The sequence below is a fragment of the Aulonocara sp. 'chitande type north' Nkhata Bay genome, linkage group LG10 (genome assembly GCF_057382095.1).
Source record: "Aulonocara sp. 'chitande type north' Nkhata Bay isolate Kocher_YH1m ecotype deep benthic linkage group LG10, A_spYH_male_GT1.1, whole genome shotgun sequence".
Classification (NCBI taxonomy): domain Eukaryota; kingdom Metazoa; phylum Chordata; class Actinopteri; order Cichliformes; family Cichlidae; genus Aulonocara; species Aulonocara sp. 'chitande type north' Nkhata Bay.
This window is the reverse complement of record NC_141353.1, coordinates 33121533-33139775: the sequence shown is the minus strand read 5'-3', so window position 1 is coordinate 33139775 and position 18243 is coordinate 33121533. Positions and strand designations below refer to the sequence as shown.

The 18243-nt window shown below is 41.2% G+C and overlaps 1 protein-coding gene across 2 annotated transcripts in view; it reads left to right on the top strand.

The window, feature by feature from the left end:
* Positions 1-264: 264 nt before the first annotated feature.
* The window catches only part of gabra3 (gamma-aminobutyric acid type A receptor subunit alpha3), a 118527-nt gene continuing 100548 nt past the window's right edge, over positions 265-18243 (top strand). For both annotated transcript variants that reach the window (XM_086309587.1, XM_086309586.1), the window contains exon 1: positions 265-668. The gene's annotated coding sequence lies outside the window, so the exon portion shown is untranslated. The remainder of the gene's footprint in view (positions 669-18243) is intronic.

Here is an 18243-nt window from a genome sequence, read left to right as displayed (position 1 = left end):
CTCCCATTTCCTACCACTGCAATGACTCAGATGAGATTGCTGTATCACTGTCAGCAGCAGCTCTTAGGCTTGGCATCTCTTGTCTGTCGCGGTTGGACCTTGGGCACCTGCGTCAGTGCTCAATCCGCCGGAGTAAGTGGGCCCACTCACTGCTGCCTCTCGCCTGGGAGGTTGCTGTGCAATAACTGCACAAGAGGGGCGGTGGGGGGCGGTGTGTGTTTTGGGGGGCTGGGGGGGAGAGCCCCCTTCCAGCTGTCGGGAACATCAGTGACGAGCTGATCAGTTAACAGTGAGTCCTCCCGCAAACATCCACGCGGGATTTGATCAGCGCGACAGATCACCCCTCCTAAACCAGCCCCCGTTCAAGGTTCAAGGTTTGCCCCTCCCGCCCAGCGCCAATCTGAGATGGGCAGAAGGAGGGGGCGGGAAGGTTAGTTTGAAGAGGGCAGAGCTCTGCGAAAGGACGCCGCTTCCCCCCGTTATTTCACCGCTGGATTAAAAAAAAGAAAGAAAGAGAAAAATTATCCAAATCCAGTGGCCGGTAACAGCTGAGGGAGAAATCAGTCGGACCAAACGGCAGAACCTCATCAACTCCAAGGAAAGCCAGGAGTGAGAGAGAGAGAAGACACACACACACAACAGCAGGAACATCATCCTCATTGCTGCTGGTGAGACTGTTGTTATTTTTCTTATTATTAGTCATTACCTCTGCTGTGTCTTCTGTGATGCGATTTTTTTTTCCTTCTTCTTCTTCTTGTTAAGATCTCGCACACGTCGCCGGCAGGATAATTGCCGGAGACGGTTGCAAATGGGCTCAGCGGCAATGTTTCATTCACATGCAACAACTGCTGTTTGTGTAGCTACCGCAGTATAATTGATGGTTTAACAGGTCTCCCCTCGCATGCTGAAGTGGAAAAGATGCACGGTGAGGGGGATGCGCGGCTTGCATGCGACTAGCTCTGGCTCTGCTCAACCGCGACGATTTCGCCCGCGAATTAAAGTAGTAAGCAACAAATGTGAGGGGGTTGTTTTTGTGGAGATACACCTGTCACAGGGGTGGTTGAATTTTATTTATTTGTTTGTTTATTTAAAAGCTTAGGTCGACTTCTAAGGACAGTCAAAATAGCAGCACAATGCGACACTACTGCTTGAGCGGCTGTTACTTTCCCTTAATGGGCAATTAGCGGTGAAGACGCGCGAGACGTTTCTGGTAATGATTAAAAAAAAGAAGGGAAAAAAAGCCGCACCTGCACAGGAACTCCGGGCTCGTGCTTTGACCCCGCGTGCTGGGAATCGTGTTCGGAACGAGCTACCGCAACCTGTGACAAGACTGTTGAGCACAGGCTAACTTAACCTTGGATTAAAAACCGTCTTCCATTAAAGCGAAGGGTCTCAACTCCACCGCCAGTGAAATAAACACCACTGCGGTTTGTCTTTTATTAATATCAGTATTTTTTTTTCTTTAATTCACCGGGACTGACAAGTTTACCAAAAAAAAAAAGCAGATTAAGAGATGACGACAGTGGAAAAACAGTTCCATGTGCATGCGCGTTTTTTATTTCTTATTTAAACGATTTTCTTGCTCTTAATCATTTAAATTCGGCGTAGTTGTGTGCTTTTGCCGTAGCGCAACACGAGAGGGAACACGACTATCTTTCGTCATCCTCTCTGTCAGTTAGCCACGCGTGGTGTAGCTTATGGAGTGTCAGTGGGCGCACATGCTGAGCGATGTCCAGCTGGAATGATGCAAATGTAATAATGACATGAGCTTCCCAAGTGCACAAGTAAATCCAGCAATCCCAACCTCTCTTTAAAATCATGTGAAATTGGGTCAACACACACAAACAAGACACAATTAGAGAATTTGCATCTCCTGTTTGTTTGCTGCCTGAGACAAGGGTGACAACAAATGGTATCCATGCTGTCAGAGTGCTGAATGGAGTCCCTGACAGGGTAGTCCTTTGGTTCTGATCTTTTCCTTTTTTGTAATAGACAGTGTGGCACCTTTTCAGACATCTGCTCCTGCATGTCTTTTTTTTTTTAGTGTCATGGTGAAAAGGTTAACAAGCAGGCTCCATATGCAGACACACGTCAGGAAGAGCTGTGGTACACCTGCATGAATCCTTGCATTCATCTTTTCCACGCTTGAATCCAGCCTGTGTCAGAGGCCAGGAGCTGGTTTTAATTGCCAGACCTGGGAGGCGTCGCTCAAGCACAGCACTGAATGGTGCTCATCCTTTCCCTCCCTCACCCTGATGTTGCCACGTTTTTTCAGGCGTTTGCTCCTCTGCAACATCATGCATGAATGTTTTTTTTCTTCCTACCACACCTCATGTTTTGATGTGATGCACAGTCATCCGGCTCTCAGTCTTGCAAGCTACAGGGCTCGTAATGCGATGACGCCCGTGAGTGTGACCACAAGTAAATGACTTTTCTCAGCCAGTTTCTTCATCTGTTGAGACATACGGAGAGAGAGTCTCCGCACACACACAGAACCCTTTTCGCAGTGCATGGGTGTGTGGTGAAAAAGGAAGTAAACTCAGATTTATTGTCCAGCAGGGAATGTGTCAGCCAGAGCAGATTTTGTTTGAAGGAGAAGGTGCTGTCTCATCCGAGAGCTACAGATGGATGTGCCGTGCTTGTGTGAGACTTGTGTGAACCCGTCGCATCTGAAGTGATTAGAGAATCTATTTTGTAATTGCTATTGTTGGGATTCAGCGTGCAGATGCAGGCAAATAAAAGACAGAGGCAGACTGTTGCAGGGATTTGCATTATTGTTACTCGAGGCACCGTAAGACGTGATGCAGTAAAAATGCAAAGTATCTTGAGTCTTGAGTGATTAGAAAATAAATGGGGGTAATGGCTCCCAGGGAAAAGTAGTATAAGTGTTTATATTTATATATATGTATATACATATATATACATATATAATTGTGAGTTTGTATTTTGTGAGCAGAAAGAAAATAATTCCTGCATAAATAATGGCGTTACCCTCCACTTCACTGAATTTCCGTACAAGTTAGTCTTGTTTTTGAGATGGCAGTGTGTTCTGAGGTTCCACCACACAGGTCAAGTGGGCACAGGAGTCAGGCATGATGCAACGCTCAGAGGATGATAATGAAAACAGCTGACAAGAGGTAATCATCAGAGCCATCCACATACACCGAAACCTCGACCAGGACAGTGTCAGTCACGACCAATAAGCTCTGAGGGGAAATTTTACAGCTTGGCTCCACAGAGTGACAGTGATGATGAGAGGTGGAGCAAAGCAGGACCATGGGAAGGCAGAGCAGGGTTAGCACACAGATTCTGGATGCTCTCCTCATCCCGGAAAAGCCTAATGTTGTTGTTTTGGATGAAGTCAAGAAATGCAGTATGTTGAAGCTGCTGACTTCTTTTGTCTTAACTTTTTTTTTTCTTTGTCTGCATACTTGGAGCTTCCAAGAATTGCACTTGCCTTAGTCTTTTTCCCTTAATGTGAGATCCAATCATTTCCCCATTTCTGTGCACGAGAGACGATTAATCACAGAAGCTCCGTTCACACAGGAATAACGTTACCACCAGACGCCCGCTGATTTATGCTAATTCCCATGATTGTCACTGATTTTCACCCTGCGAGCAGTTGCTCCTTTAAATGTAGTTTATGTTAAAGCCTCCGCCAGTGCGGTGACTTTTATTACTGTATTTTTGGCTGAGACAGAACAGTCCTGACGAGGATGATCATGTGTGGAACGCAAATCCCAGTCATTTATTTAGGAAGTAGAGAACCGCCTGCCAAGGCTGCATAAAGCATTTTCAACAAGTGCATTATGAGCAGAGCAAATTATCATCTGCTGTTTGATAAAAGACTGCAGGAGCCCGAACTGTAGTTGCGCAACGCGCCAACAACAATTCCAACCTTTCTTGTTAGATCATCAGAGGTCAGACTTGATGTTTTATTTTTTGGATGATTTCTTTTTCTTTCAATTGAGCCGTTTTTCATAAAGGCTAAGATAACCTTTAGACGAACATTCAGCATGTTGCAGGATTCGGTACACTTCTATCTTTAATGAATTCATTATTTTTTTCAGTGTTTCCAGCTGAATGGATTTGTACTGGTGGGGTGGGGTGGTGGATATAGATGTACGCACAACAAATCAATATAATCAGCTGCCTCTCCAGTGAGTCTCTTATCTTGCGGATGGACTCCACCTCCACCATGTTGGACTGCAGCTGGTGATGATATTCGCCACAGTTCACCCATCTGCTGCAGGTTGGCCTTAAAGTGGCTCTCCAACTATGAGTGGAGGATCGCTATCACCAGCTGCAGTCAAAGATGCTGAAGTTGGAGTATGTTTCTCTGAGGAAATATTCGAATGATATCAGGACAGCTGCAACATCAACCCGGCCAACAAGACAGAGAAAATACTAAAAACACAAAACATTCAAATGAGTGATCTTTAATTTATCTGAGCAGTGTACCCAAATGAAGTCTGTGTCAGGCACACGGTTACTGTTAAATGAAACGTTCTTCAGCTTTGGAGTCTCTATATAATCTGTATGCTGTAATCCCTGAAATAAAATTGTCATTTAGGGACTTGAATGCATAAGAAGCTGAAGGTTGTATAACATATAGCGTCACCTTGCTCTGACTTATTTTCACCCACTCTTCAAAACCCCACGCGTCTTTCACACTGTCAATGACCTTTAAGATTGACAGTCAAATCTTTCAAATGTCAGAATCTTCTAAGAGCCTAAAGCTTCATATTGGGACCGCCTGTTCCTGAGAGGCAGACTGTCTTTGCAGGTCCTGAGATACTCATAAAATGTCAGCGATTGTTATAGACATTCAGGATCTGAAATGGTGTTTAAAGAAGGATACTTTCTTTCTTTATAACTTTAAAAATGCGTGTGTCCGCTAAGAAATTACCTAAGTCATGCATTTATTTCATCATCTATCAGTGGAAGGGATTTAAAGTATTAAATCGGGGCTTTTGATCGAGGCTGGCAGTCGACTAAAAGGTATTTTTGGCTTTTTAAAGCAAAGACATTGAGTAGCCTGATTTTTGGTTATGATCCAGATAAGCTGAGAAACATTGTTTAAAGGTTATTGGCAAAGACGGCAAGTGTACTTTTCATGAATCAAGGTGCTTGGTAAAAAATGCAGTGAAGTGTAATGTGTGCAGAGGGAGTGGAGGCACACGGGCAAAGATTTACATGACTACATAAATTTCTTGCACACTAGTTTTTGTCTCCTGTCGTGCATGTATGGAATTTAAACCACACACTTAGAGACACAGAAATAATTCAGCCCCAGTCATCTCTGCCACAGGTCTGCCTTGATTGCAATTATAAGTGTGATGCTTCAGGTACCGCTTTTGTCACACACGCGTCCATGAAGCTACACCATCAATGCAGCTGTTGCCCTGGTAACATAGTGTTTTCGGCTGAAGATAGTGGGGATTATTGGGAACCAAAGGTCCTGAGGGGTGAGAGAGAGATGCTTTAATTGTCTCTTCTTTCTTTCTTTCTTTCTTTTAAGTATTATATTTAAGTATTTGACTATTTTTTTACTGTATCAAGTGGGACTGTGTGTGGAACATCAAGATACAAGAGATCAATGTGAGGGGCATGCATGTTTGTTCATTATTATGTAACATCCTGGTGTTTGCTGCTGTAATTCTACTGGCAGTTCTTTTATGCATATTTTTGACTGAGCTGTTAAATAAAAAATAAAAAATAAAAGCAGAATAATCAAACACACAAGAGCAAGGGCAAAATCTGACTGTGCCCTTTCATCTAGATGGTGCCTGTTGAGTTTGGGCTTTGAACCAATTTAAATGGCTTCATATTATCTACCAAAAATGTGTACGTGCAAATGACCCACAGACGTTTTATCTAACCCTTCGCTGACTCGAGGCTTGGCACTGCCCTTAAGATAACACTTACTGTAGGCCTCAGCTGGAATATTGAATAGCATGGAAAACAGTAGTATTTTATCCTCTCACTTAATTCTTTTGCTTGTGTTTAGTGTGGTAGTAAAATACCTTCGAGTTGCAGAACAAGCAGTTTTAAGATGACATCTTGGGCTTTAAGATACATGCTTCATTCAGGTGTCACTAAAATTTGATTTATCAAGAATATATAGCCCGACTGATATAAGATTTTTAAAAGTTATACCGATATTTGGTCCTTTAAAAAATCAGATATATCAACTAATACTTAAATAATGCAGTAATGTGTAAGTAATCCAATGACTAGTGTAACAAATGACTTTTTCTGCTGAGTAATTAAGTAATTTATTGCATTAAATGTGGAGTAATATGTAAAACATTATTTAGGTAGCGACTAATCAAAACTCATAACAAAGTTGAAGAGTAAATCTTTACTTATCATCCATTTTCAAAAGTTTTCATGACGTTTTCACACAGCCATCTCACTGTCCAATATACATTATTCTTTTCTGTAGCCTGTCTCTGCCTGTCTCTGTAGCTTGTTTTGGTGTGTGTTGCCCTATTGAGGAGACAGTGGCTGTAAGGATCTTTCTTGACTATAATGGAACTGGGTGCCATGTTTTTGTGGTGTTCGTAAGTTTTTAAAAAAGAAGCAACAACTGCAGTAATATCTGTTTTTTAGAAATTATGATCAAGGTTCTCAAAAAGTCCACAAACCTTTCCATGGGTGGTTTCATGTGAGAACTATTTTATTTAAATGGAGCTACATCTGGCAGTCAAGCAGAGCTTACACTTAGCTAACATTAAAGCTCAGTCAAAGGAGACACACTCATCATTTACATCCTGTCAGAGTAGTCGAAGCATGAGCATCTTGTCATTGGTTGATGATTGCTTTCTTCTCCAGAGCAATATTGTTTGCAAAAGTGTTGTAGTTCAGTAGTTTATACATGAAAGTACTCACTGCAACTTTGTGGTCTTTTGAGAAACTAGGTCAAGATTTCTAGAAAGAGACGTTGTTGCTGAGTTTTTAAAAATGCAGCAACTGCCATCACATCCCATTATATCTGTACAACAGATAGACCCAAAACTGGGCAAATTGCAGCGAAACAATCTCGATGGATAAATGGCGCTAAAGGCGAGGGGAAAATATGTAAATCATTTTGGTACCGTGAACTGTCCCTTAAAGACATAGTCTATGCAAAGTACTGTAAAGATTTCTATGTGATTCAAAGCATATTTGCATGCAGACAGTTTGTCTTTTTGCTCTCTGAGACCATAGTGTTTATTGTTTTTTATCACAAGCTGCCAGATGATTGTGTCTGGTTTTATTTAACGTGTGTAGCTTTTGGCCACCTTCATGTCATCTCAACCCACACTGTATTACACCAGGTACCGCACAGTAAAAATGTATTCTTCACAGATTATTTTACATCACTGTTGCATTGCTGTGCGCAAACATAGAGTAGGTGTCATTATAGCTGCTGAAACATATCTTTAAGATGCAAAAGGGGATTTTACAGTTTATATTACAACATAAAGTGTTCCTGTCAACAACTGTGACTATGAGATTTCTCGCCATTCGCCACAGGAAATTTGTTAGTCTAGGTTATAATGCCTGACAAACATAAATGCCTTAAACAAAGGGAGTCATTTAGGGATAAGAAATGCGACATCCTGAGAGCCGTCAAAGCAGCAGGGATGCAAGAAGAATAAATATCAAAGATGATTTTTTTTTTTTTAAGAAAAAAGCTTTAATTGTGACACGATCTTGCTGGAAAGTGGCTCATAAGTTTTCGGAGCTCTGACAACAACAGCATGGTCACCTTTAGTCTTTAACCTTGACAGAAAAACTGTCAGGTTGCTCCTGTCTGAGGATTTCAGGCTGCACACCGAGCCATAAGGCAGCTTAAGTTGAGAGACAAGCCAGGGCTAGGTCATTCAAAGACTACTAAACATTAGGAGCTCTAAAAAAAAATCTATGCTAAAACAGGCGTCCAGTGAGATGGTAAAACAGAGGGGATGCTCCTGTCCTTTCACTTTAGTGAAAAGCTTTCAAGCAGCTTAGACAAAGCAGGCGCTGCAATATTAAAGCAGTCATTGTGAGCACTTAAAATGCTATCTAGATATTTGAAAGATCATTTTACTGTGTTTTTTATTGCAGCTATAAATATTCAAAACTTACTGAGAGGCAACAAAAAAGCAAGCATGGATTTTCTAAAATGTTATGGCTTCACAAACACTTTTATCAAGAGACAGTGCCACTTTATTAGATTTTGTATTTGCCCATGAAAGTGCATTGTAGACACAATATACATCAAAAACAAAATCTTTTATATCTCAGGTTTTCGCTGTTTGGTTGCAGCCTGCCACAAGCTTTTATTGATGTGATAGTGCATCTTACCTAAAAAATATATACTACACTAAAAACACTTTTATGAAACCTTTATACAAGAGCCAAAGGAGAGACCTGTGAAGGGTTATTCACTGTGAAACTAGGGCTATACAAACAGCAATCCCAGCTGTCAGCAGTGTCAGTTTGTCCTCTAAGAGTGATGGGAGGGTAGTGATATTTATATAAAACAAAGCCTTTAACACACGATGTGCACAAATGTGAGTAGCAAACCCAACTGTGGAAAAGATGATGAAAAGATGATGTTTTTCTGTAATCAGCAAGAATACCACTGTAATGTCCCTGAGCTGTGGAGTCAGACCTTGGCTTTGCCTCGACACATATCCATGAAAACCGCAGACAGGCAAGGTGACGACTTTGCTGGATTGAGACGCCCACCTTGAATAGGCCTGACTTCTTGCCAAGAATGTGAACACAGTTCCCTGGGAGGACAGAATGACTTGCTGTGGTGATTCTGTCCTCCTGTAAAACCTGTCGTGAGTGACCCCCAGATAACGTGGTCATTTCTGCTACGTGTTTAAAATAGGAAGAGCTGGCAGTCCTGCAAAGATGCAGTACATTTTCTGTCAGTGGAATTATATAGCTCAATGATTCTGTTGTCTTAACTGGGTGGCACAGTGGTGGAGAGGACACTGTTGCCTCATCCCTAGAGGGTTCCTGGTTCAAACCCCACCAGGCTGAGTTTTCTCCTGTTCTCCTTGTGCCTGCAAAGGTTTCTTCCAGGTACAGCTTCCTCTCAAGATATTGTCTAAGCAAATTGGGGCTGTTGATGCATATTCACAGTTTAGCGTCACGTCAGTTAAACTTGTGGGATAGAGTTGGCAGAGGGGTTTGTTAATCAGTTTCAGCTACTTTGGTGTTAATGAAATTAAAAACATGTCCACTAGAGGGGCAACAATGAAATAATCACAAAACAGAAATAGTTTTAAAGGTGGAGGCCATTGACATTTTTTCCCTCCACATCTTTTTTGACTGTTCAGACTGTTCTAGTTTTGCACTTGGCTAGGGTCAGTGTAACTACCGGTGGCATAAGGTGATGCCTGGACCGTACAGAGGCTCTACAGGTAGTCTGGCACAATACATGCCATCGCCAGAAGGTTTGGTGTGGCTCCCAGCGAAGTCTCAAGAACATGGAAGCGATTCCAGGAGACAGACAGTTACTCTAGCAGAGCTGGACAGAAGGTCCTTAACCCATCAGCAGGACTGGAATCTGCTCCTTTGTACAAAAAGGAACAGGATGAGCACTGTCAGAGCCCTACGCAACAATGTCCAGCAGACCATTGATGTAAATGTGTCTGACAAAAAAAAAATCACAAACATGGTGACTTGAGGGCACAACATCCTCCATTGGTTTCTGTGCTCTCTGCCCAGCATCCTGACGCTCAATTAGCATTCGGCCAGAAAATACAAGAACTGACAGGCCCACCATTGGTGCCCTGTTCTTTTCACAGATAAATGCAGGTTCACCCTGAGCACATGTGACAGACAAAAAAGGGTCCAGAGAGGACGTGGTAACATGACCGGTTTGATGGTGGGACAGTGGTAGTGTGGGAAGGTATATCCATGAAGGGACACAGACCTCTATAGGCTGGGCCACAGCCCTGTGACTGCCATTACATTTTGGGATGTAATCTTGGATCCACTGTCAGTCCCTACACATCCTACCTGGTGCTCTGGGTCCCGGGGTCCTCCTGGTACACGACAGTGCCTGTCCTCTTATGGTGAGTACAAACAGTTCCTGGAATGGATACCATTGACTAGCCACCAGGCTCACCTGTCCTCAATCCAATAGAACACCTCTGACACATTATATTTTATTGCCATGAAGTTCTATGAATCACATACTCCAGTGAGCCAAAAGCATCCATATCTAATGTGCTGTTGACCTTTCACATGCTTCCATGTGAAAGGTCAACACGCTGCCTAAGTCTGGACTGAAAAGAGCTCTAAAGGTGCACTGTGTTATCTGGCATCAAGACTGAAGCTACAGAACCTTTTGAGGTCTGTCTTTCCTCGTCATTGTGAATACCAATGCCTATGAACAAGCCCATAACCTCCATAACATACTGCTCCTTTTTGCCAGGTCCTTCCCACACAGTAACCACAGATATACTGGCTATTTTGAGTCATCTAGTCAATCATTAATGTATCGCCTCACCGGTTCTCTCTACCCACAGCTTGCTGTATATTGTAGATTTTAATGCAGAATGTTTATGTTTTTTTAATCTGCATTTTCAAATTTCAGACCTTTTGAGCTATCCTCTTCATAGTTATTAACTGACTATAGTTTCATAATTATTATTGAAACAAAGGCTTCGTCTTTTATTCTATACATTTGTGTATTACACAAGTATTTGAATGACATGACATGCTTATTCAGATGTTAGTCAGGTTTATTACATTTTCAGTAGAAAAGAAATGAGGATGAAGTGAAATTGGAAGCTTGCGTATCATAAAAAAGAATGCCGTCTTTTTCTCTTAATATTGCCCGTTCCTGCCCTCATGAGCTCACTCCTATTTTTTTTTTTTTTTTTATGTAGTTGACTTGAATTTTACCTGCAACACACACACACACAATAAACTGGAACGGCCCAGTGGTCTGTGTTTAGTGTTGTGTGACGAGTTACGGTCAGAGTTTTCAAGAAGTAAGTCTAAAAGTTTTCAATTATGGATGAGGAAAGCAGGAAAAAAGAGCAGGGGAGCTTTAGTGAATACAAACTCACTGGAAGCCATTGTTGGGAGTTTTGCTGGCCTTGAAGTCTATTCAGAGAGAGGGCACAAAAATAAATTGTATGTACTCAAGATGCACGTCAATTCAAATGCAGCTACTGAGCTATAATTTAAAAAATGCCAAGTAATCAATGCTTACAATTATTGTTTGCCACTTGACTAATTGATTGAATGTTTCTGTGCTTAGCTGGATTTTTCTATTGATGGGTAAATACCACTTTGCAGCAAATGTTTTTTAAGTACTTTTCATGATAAAAGGCCGCTTTTGTGAATTAGATTGCTCAGTGTTGAAAGCAAAAGACTAAAGCGGTGTGACCTTACACGGACTGACTGCAGTAAGCTGCAGTAACCAAATAATGCAGGCAGGAAGGAAGGAGCGGAAAATCACGCTCAATCACGATATCGTTTTTGTTGCGATGGGTTTTTTGAGTGTTATTAAGAATTACACGTAGAAGCTATATTTTATTTTGATGATGTTAGGTAATGTAGACAGAAATAGCGGTGTTTTATACTGTCATTTTCCATAATGCTGATAGTACGATTACTATGTATATCTCAGGTGCATTCTGTGAAGCAGATGAACTTTGAAACATTTACATCTTTGAACTGATAGACGAGTGAAAAGATTAGTCATTGTGAGCGGTGCCTCGGGAATTGGAAGCACTCACAGCTTTGCTGGGAACATTGGCTGCTGTTTATTTTAAGACCAGACTGTAACCTCACAAGTTTACTTTCTATCAGAAAGAAAGAAAAGAAGGCAACCATACAAGTCAGGAAATTACGACCATGGTGCTGTCCAAGATTTATGAAGCTGGTGAAAAACTTTGTTCTTTTTTTGTTTTAGTTAGTTGTGTACATTTTGGGGCCTTGAATAAAGCAAGAGTACAAGGAGTCTTCTTTCTGTATGAAAAAAAAATATATAAGCCTTTTTTAAAAACAGGTTAGCTGTTACTTCTGTTAAGATTAAAGTCCCAGTCAAAGATTATGAAGTGTAGTGATGTTATATGTGATAACTGAGCCCTGTGTAGATGTCCTTGGTGTGCATTAGATAAGTTCTTTTCCAGGACCATTAAAGCCAGTGTTCTTTATGAATTACTTGTATCTGTTATTTAAGTTACATGTTTCAAAGTCAGGATAACTATCTTCTAGTCAGTTGCCATAGCTACATTAACCTCTGGTTTTATCCTAAAACTAAATTCAAGTGATCTAGGCCACATGTAAATTAATGGATGCTTTCTACCTTTGTAACCACAATAATAGTCAACTGTGTGTGTCCAGACTGAAGGTGCTGGAGCCCAACAGTCCACCACTCCATTTGTGCTTGAAATAGTGTAGCTTGAACCATGTTCTACTGAGTCGCATTCACCACTGCTGCAGTCACACTTGTTGTTGTTGTTGTGTTCATCGCAGCCTCTGCCCAACCAGCAAACTCCACCAGAGTGATAACTTGCTGCTCCAGCAGTCAAAGCTGCCGTGATCACAAAATCACCCTCACCAGTTTGCCAGCTTGCGTGGCAGCAGCCTGCACTTACGCCTTCCACAGAAACTCAGTCGCACTTGCCACAGTTGGACTAATGCAGTGACAATCTCAAGCATCCAGATGCACCAAGATGATGTTTTTGGTGAGGTACAGTCAGGGTTGTGCTCACCCCTTGCTGCGTTCAGCATCATTCTCGCCAGAGACGTGCTTACCTCAGCCACAATCGGTCGTGCTCACTGGAGTGCTACTCAGCCTGAGCAGCTGGCGTTATACTCTACATGAGACCGAGCAGCCATAGTCGGAGTCACACTTGCCAGAGGCACCCTCACAGCTGCCATCATTCACACTAAGTGGGATCCTACTGGCCACACAAAAAGCGCCAGTAAACAGCTCATCCACAGAGACTCACAGCAGGGCCCAAAGCAGATCGCAGCTCTGTTCAGATTCACACGCACCTCATCCAGCTGAAGAGAAAAACAGTTATTATCCAGTCCGGGGAAAGACAACATGGAGTGGTAGGGGACACTGGAAATGCTGCGAATAACTTGCTGTACATGCGTTTGTGCACTGTAGCAATGTCTCTGGATCAAAGTTGTCTTTCCATCCATCTGTGTGGTGTAATAAGAAGGCAATGAAACTCAGTGTGCAACTTTAGATTTGTGGGATCCACATTTGCAACGTAAGGCCTTTTTTTGATGCAGCGCATCTGCTCTTGAGATAAGATTTGCTATTTCTTGCAAGCCTGATGTACTCCATGGAAGAACACCATCAGTAATATCTCTCTGTGTCATATGGAGAAATGGGTGGCCAACTCTTGCCTATGGCAGAGCCAGAGCCTACATAATGTATTCGGCTGACTGACGATAAGTCTAAATACGAATTGCCTATTTAAAATTCAGTCCGATGACGGTGCTTGTTAAATACATTACCATTTGAAATAATATTCTTCTTGCTCACTTGGGTAATCTGTATCAGATTAAGGTAATTATTCAGGTTTCAGTGGAAATTGTTGAGTTTTTAAGATTGCATATTTCTGCAAATACTCATCAAGGTAAAGCGTTGTGACTGATGTTTTATTCCTTTCTTATTTTATAATTAATTCTTTGCAAGATATTAATAGACTTTCTCTAATGTTAAAAATGCTCTTTTCAAATTGAAATTTAGGTCGATCTTAACTGGAACAACAGATCACATTCAATTTATTTCCGCAAATGAAACAACTGTCTCGCCTTTGAAACTATCCCCATTCACTCTGCTGCACATTTATATTGTGTATTGTTATATAATACATCCTTGAATCCTTACAGTATATCCTTGTTTAGGTAGGATACAAAAACAAGAACTCATATTTAACACAATTTAGCACTAAGTGGCAAAGACAAGCCTGTAGAGCTTCAAGGTGAACTGCTGCATGGATTTTTGATTTATGGTTCAAATTATTCTGTTGGGCCAGTATAGTGCGTGTACTGAACTCTCCTGCTCTTTGTATGGCTATTACCTGGGAGTGAAACCTTGCATTCCAATTACAGTTGGGCTATATAGCTGTCATGCATGTTAGTAATGACTATAGCTTCTACTTACTCTGAATCTTAACCCTGCCTGTGAGTACTTTCCCTTTCAGTATGATCGATGATACTCTTAAGTTACAAGACTTAGCTCTCAAAAATTATTTTAAAAAACAAAGAAGAGTGGGATTTAATTTGTAAACCTTGCTATGTATGTTCCAAATTGATCTTCTTTTCATTGCAGAAGTCAGTATTTACCTTGAGGTCTATCTCGATATTGGATTCACCACGACCATCTGTCTTTGGCATCTAAATTTGATGACTCAATATAATAATTCAGCTCTATTACGTCATAGCTTTAGCACAGTTTTTCGGACTTGATCCTGAGGACGGGGCATGTACGCTTTCAAAAATTTGGCAACCAGTTCAATAGACATTTAGCTCCAAATCACAAATGCCAACCTCATGTTTGTGCTTTAGGATTTGTAAGTCATTAGAGTTCATCGTCCGTACAAAATTAGCTCTTTTGACTTGCTGCTGCTGTAGAGGAAATGTCAGAAGATGTGTAAAGTCAGCCTCGCTCCTCTGGGAACACAAATGCCTGTCCAGTATTTCACGTCAATCCATCGGACAGTTATTGAAATATTCTGGTCTGGTCCGGAGCAGCAAATTGTCTGACAAACTGACGCTGCCGCACCGAAAACCCTGCAGCTAGCAGTGAAGAATCCCTGACATGTTAATGCACGGACCGTCTTTCCTACAATAGTGATTCAAAGTGACATACAGAGCATTTGATTGATGGCAATGACATGGAAGACCCACTGGAGAATTAACAGCCCGAGTCGTGTTTTTGCACTCATGCACCTGAAAACATGGAAAGAACCACACAACTCTACGGACAAAATGAAGTTGGACAGATATTTGCGCTGTGCCCTGCTTCTTCAGACCCTGTTTAACTGATGACTTTGGGGGACTATCTGTCAGTCTTATGAATGGTCTTTTATGTTGAAATATTAATGCTGTTGCATTTTCCAGACTCACTTTATGTCCTAGAAAGCTTTGATGTAAGTCAGGGTGCACTAGGTTAATGGACCAACAAATAAATGATTCTGCAGTGGTAACAGACAACTTGTCAGTATTGCTGTCTAAAAGACCAGGTCACGTCCTCTTTTAAAACACCCAGTCGTATTAGGCTCATAAGTAGGCACCTTTCCTTACATAACTAGTCAACTTAATGCTGTCTGAATTTCATTTAGCCTTTGCAGGCTAGGGCCTCTCTCTAGTGAGTGCAAGCCTGTCCAAGACTCACTCTTGTTTCACTTTCCCTCTTCACCTTCTTTGTCTCCTTAGATAATGAGGTTCTTTTTCACAGGTACACCAGTTGTTCCACTAGCTGCTATTTAAGCTACCAAACAAAGCCTACAGAATAAAATAAAAGCACTTACCTCTTCGTGTTTGTGCGTCTTCATTTCCCCAGGTATGTAAAACAGGCTGGTGTAAAAGACTTAAAGCCAAGTCTAAATGCAGGCGATGTCATTATTTTATAGCCATTAGACTGGACAATCCACGTTTATTGTTATAATTAAAAATAAAGCAGAAAAGTTTCCTAGGTGGCACATTGTGACTCGTTTTAGGTGTCGGTGATAGTGACCGTATGATTTCTTTTAACCTTTTTGCGGCAACCAGGCCGTGGGTGCCGTTCAGCCCTTCACCAATTAGTAAAGCACACCTAGCTCGGCAAAATGAAATCCGCTGTGATGTGACAGCAGATTAAAGTAATGGTTCATTAGTGTTTCAGAATGTATTGAAGTAGCACTTGGAAAAAGCATTTTGCATAGTGCCTGAAAACTTCAATATGGTATGGATGGTACAGCTCATTAACAAAACTAGACGGTGTGAAAGTGTGAGAGGCTGAGCTGCTGTTGCTCCTGGCCTCATCTTAAAATTGTCTTGGTAGCCGTATACTTTATTGGATGTGAAAGATAAAAATGAACAGGATTGTGAGCTACTCTGTACAGAGTGATTCCTTGTTCATGATTTATTGTGTTCTGGCTTGCAGCCATTGCTCTTTTGGGAAGCGTATTCGATGGAGCTGTGACTTGGCATCTGACGGTGAACAACTGACTGTTCATAGCTGAGTAATGGATATTCTTTCCTCGAAAGCCTTTTACAGATAATTATTCTGAGTTCATAACATGACCATGAGATTAATCTGATTTCTTCGAATCTTTGATGACAGCTGTTAGCATGGTAATTTTTAATATGGGTTATGGAGAAGAAAAATGAACTTGGATTCATTGTGAAATTTCTTTCAGTGATGAAAGCCTTGAAAGCATCCCCTCCAGGTACCAAGTGTGTTGAGGCTGCTGTGAAATCCAACACTTTAGACGGTAATAAGGTGAGCGAGCGCTGTCTCAATGTATCTGTATCTACTTGTTTTTCGATTTCATTTTCCCCTGAATTTATTGGCAAAGGACCGCGATAAAAGGATTGGTTTGCTCCAACAATCAGACATCGGTGAGGTGCTTAAGAAAATGTATCAAGCGAGCAGCCAGCAGGTTAATCATATAACAATTACTGCCATCCAAACAAGTGGAGCATGCTGTGACATGAATAATGCAGGTTACCCCCACCCCAGGCCAGTTAGCAGGGTGCATCGTCACCTAAATCTGATTTCTCACGTGATAATTTAAATGCAAATGGATTTATAGTAACGAAACTGGGTCCAGACTTTGAGCCTTATTGCTTATTTTTATTAGCCCAGAGTTGCCTCAGGGCAATTTATCTTCTACCGTATACGTTATCTTCCCCATTTCATTATATCTGAATTCACATGTCCTTTCTCTCTGGCGAGCCAGTACATGGCGTATCTATTGCACGCTTTGCCAGGCAACGCTCATTTGTATTCCCATAGCAATGTCACTGTTAACTGATTGGCTAAACATGTCTCAATGTGTTCAGCCTTAGTTCTGTGCAGCAGCATCAATATAGCTTCAGAGTAAGATGACGGCAAATCTATCAGTCCGGCTTTCACGTACATCTAAAGAGATATGTTCTTTTTTCTTACTGCACCGTCAATAATGGCTTCTGCAAGGATGTTTTAATTGAAGTAGAAGACGTACACAGTCTCAGATGTGGACTGCCACCATGATGAAATTGGTTTCTCCATTTTTGCGACTGGACCATTTTTTAAAATTTAGAAATATGTAAGGAAAAGAAAAGGCAGCATTTAAAATAAAGCATTTACACACAAAAAACAGATGATCAAAGTGTCTCCAGCCTAATAGAAATCTACCATTAGTGGGGGAACTCTGTAAACAGTCAATACTTTAAACTGTTCATCTTCTCAATCCTTTCCTTCTGGTGCCTACTTCTTCTGATTGTCAGCCAATTTGATTCGCCTCCTACTGGGCAAAGACTTTGTTCCAGCTGTAATCATAATCCATTGAGGAGATGCAGAACTTGTCACAGTCTGAACTGGGATATTAATTTTCCCTCCATGTGGGGACCTGCTTTGCTGGCCATGTAATGCTTTCAGCTTTGAAGGAATTTTGCCTGCTTAAGCTGTGTGAAAATACTCCATTTGACATCTATTTTCTGCTAAGAATATATTTGTGCTAATGGTCAGAGAAAAAACATCTCTTATTTACAATGGGCAGCACATTTAAAGCTCGCGTGTTTTCGTTTCCAGTAGCATGCAAAAAATTTGTGGCTTTTATTAGGAACTATAAACGATCCAAATGTGGTACTTTCGATGTCTGTTAGTAGATCTAAAATTTGTGCCTCAGACAAAATCTTCTTTTTTTCATCTTGATAAATTAATGCTCAAGGAAATATTAGTTGACAATCAGTCTTCTAGTGATCAAAACATGTAGCATTTCATGCATTTTTGAAAGGACACCAGATGGAAATTTCATTTCTTTATGTGATCTAAAGTTATTTTTTCTCTTAAACAACCTCTGATCTTGGACAAACAGGGACTTGGTTTCGTTATCCCAAAAAGCTTTGTGAAGACTTTTTTCTATTTATTTTATGATGGTGTTAAAACTGCATTAGCAGAAAATTACTTGATTGCTTCTCAACAGCTGACAGCTGGGATAGGCCTCTCCGCAACCCTGAATCGGCTAAGTGGTTAAGAAGATGAATGGCTGGATGGATGACTGATTAACTTTTTCTGTCATTCAT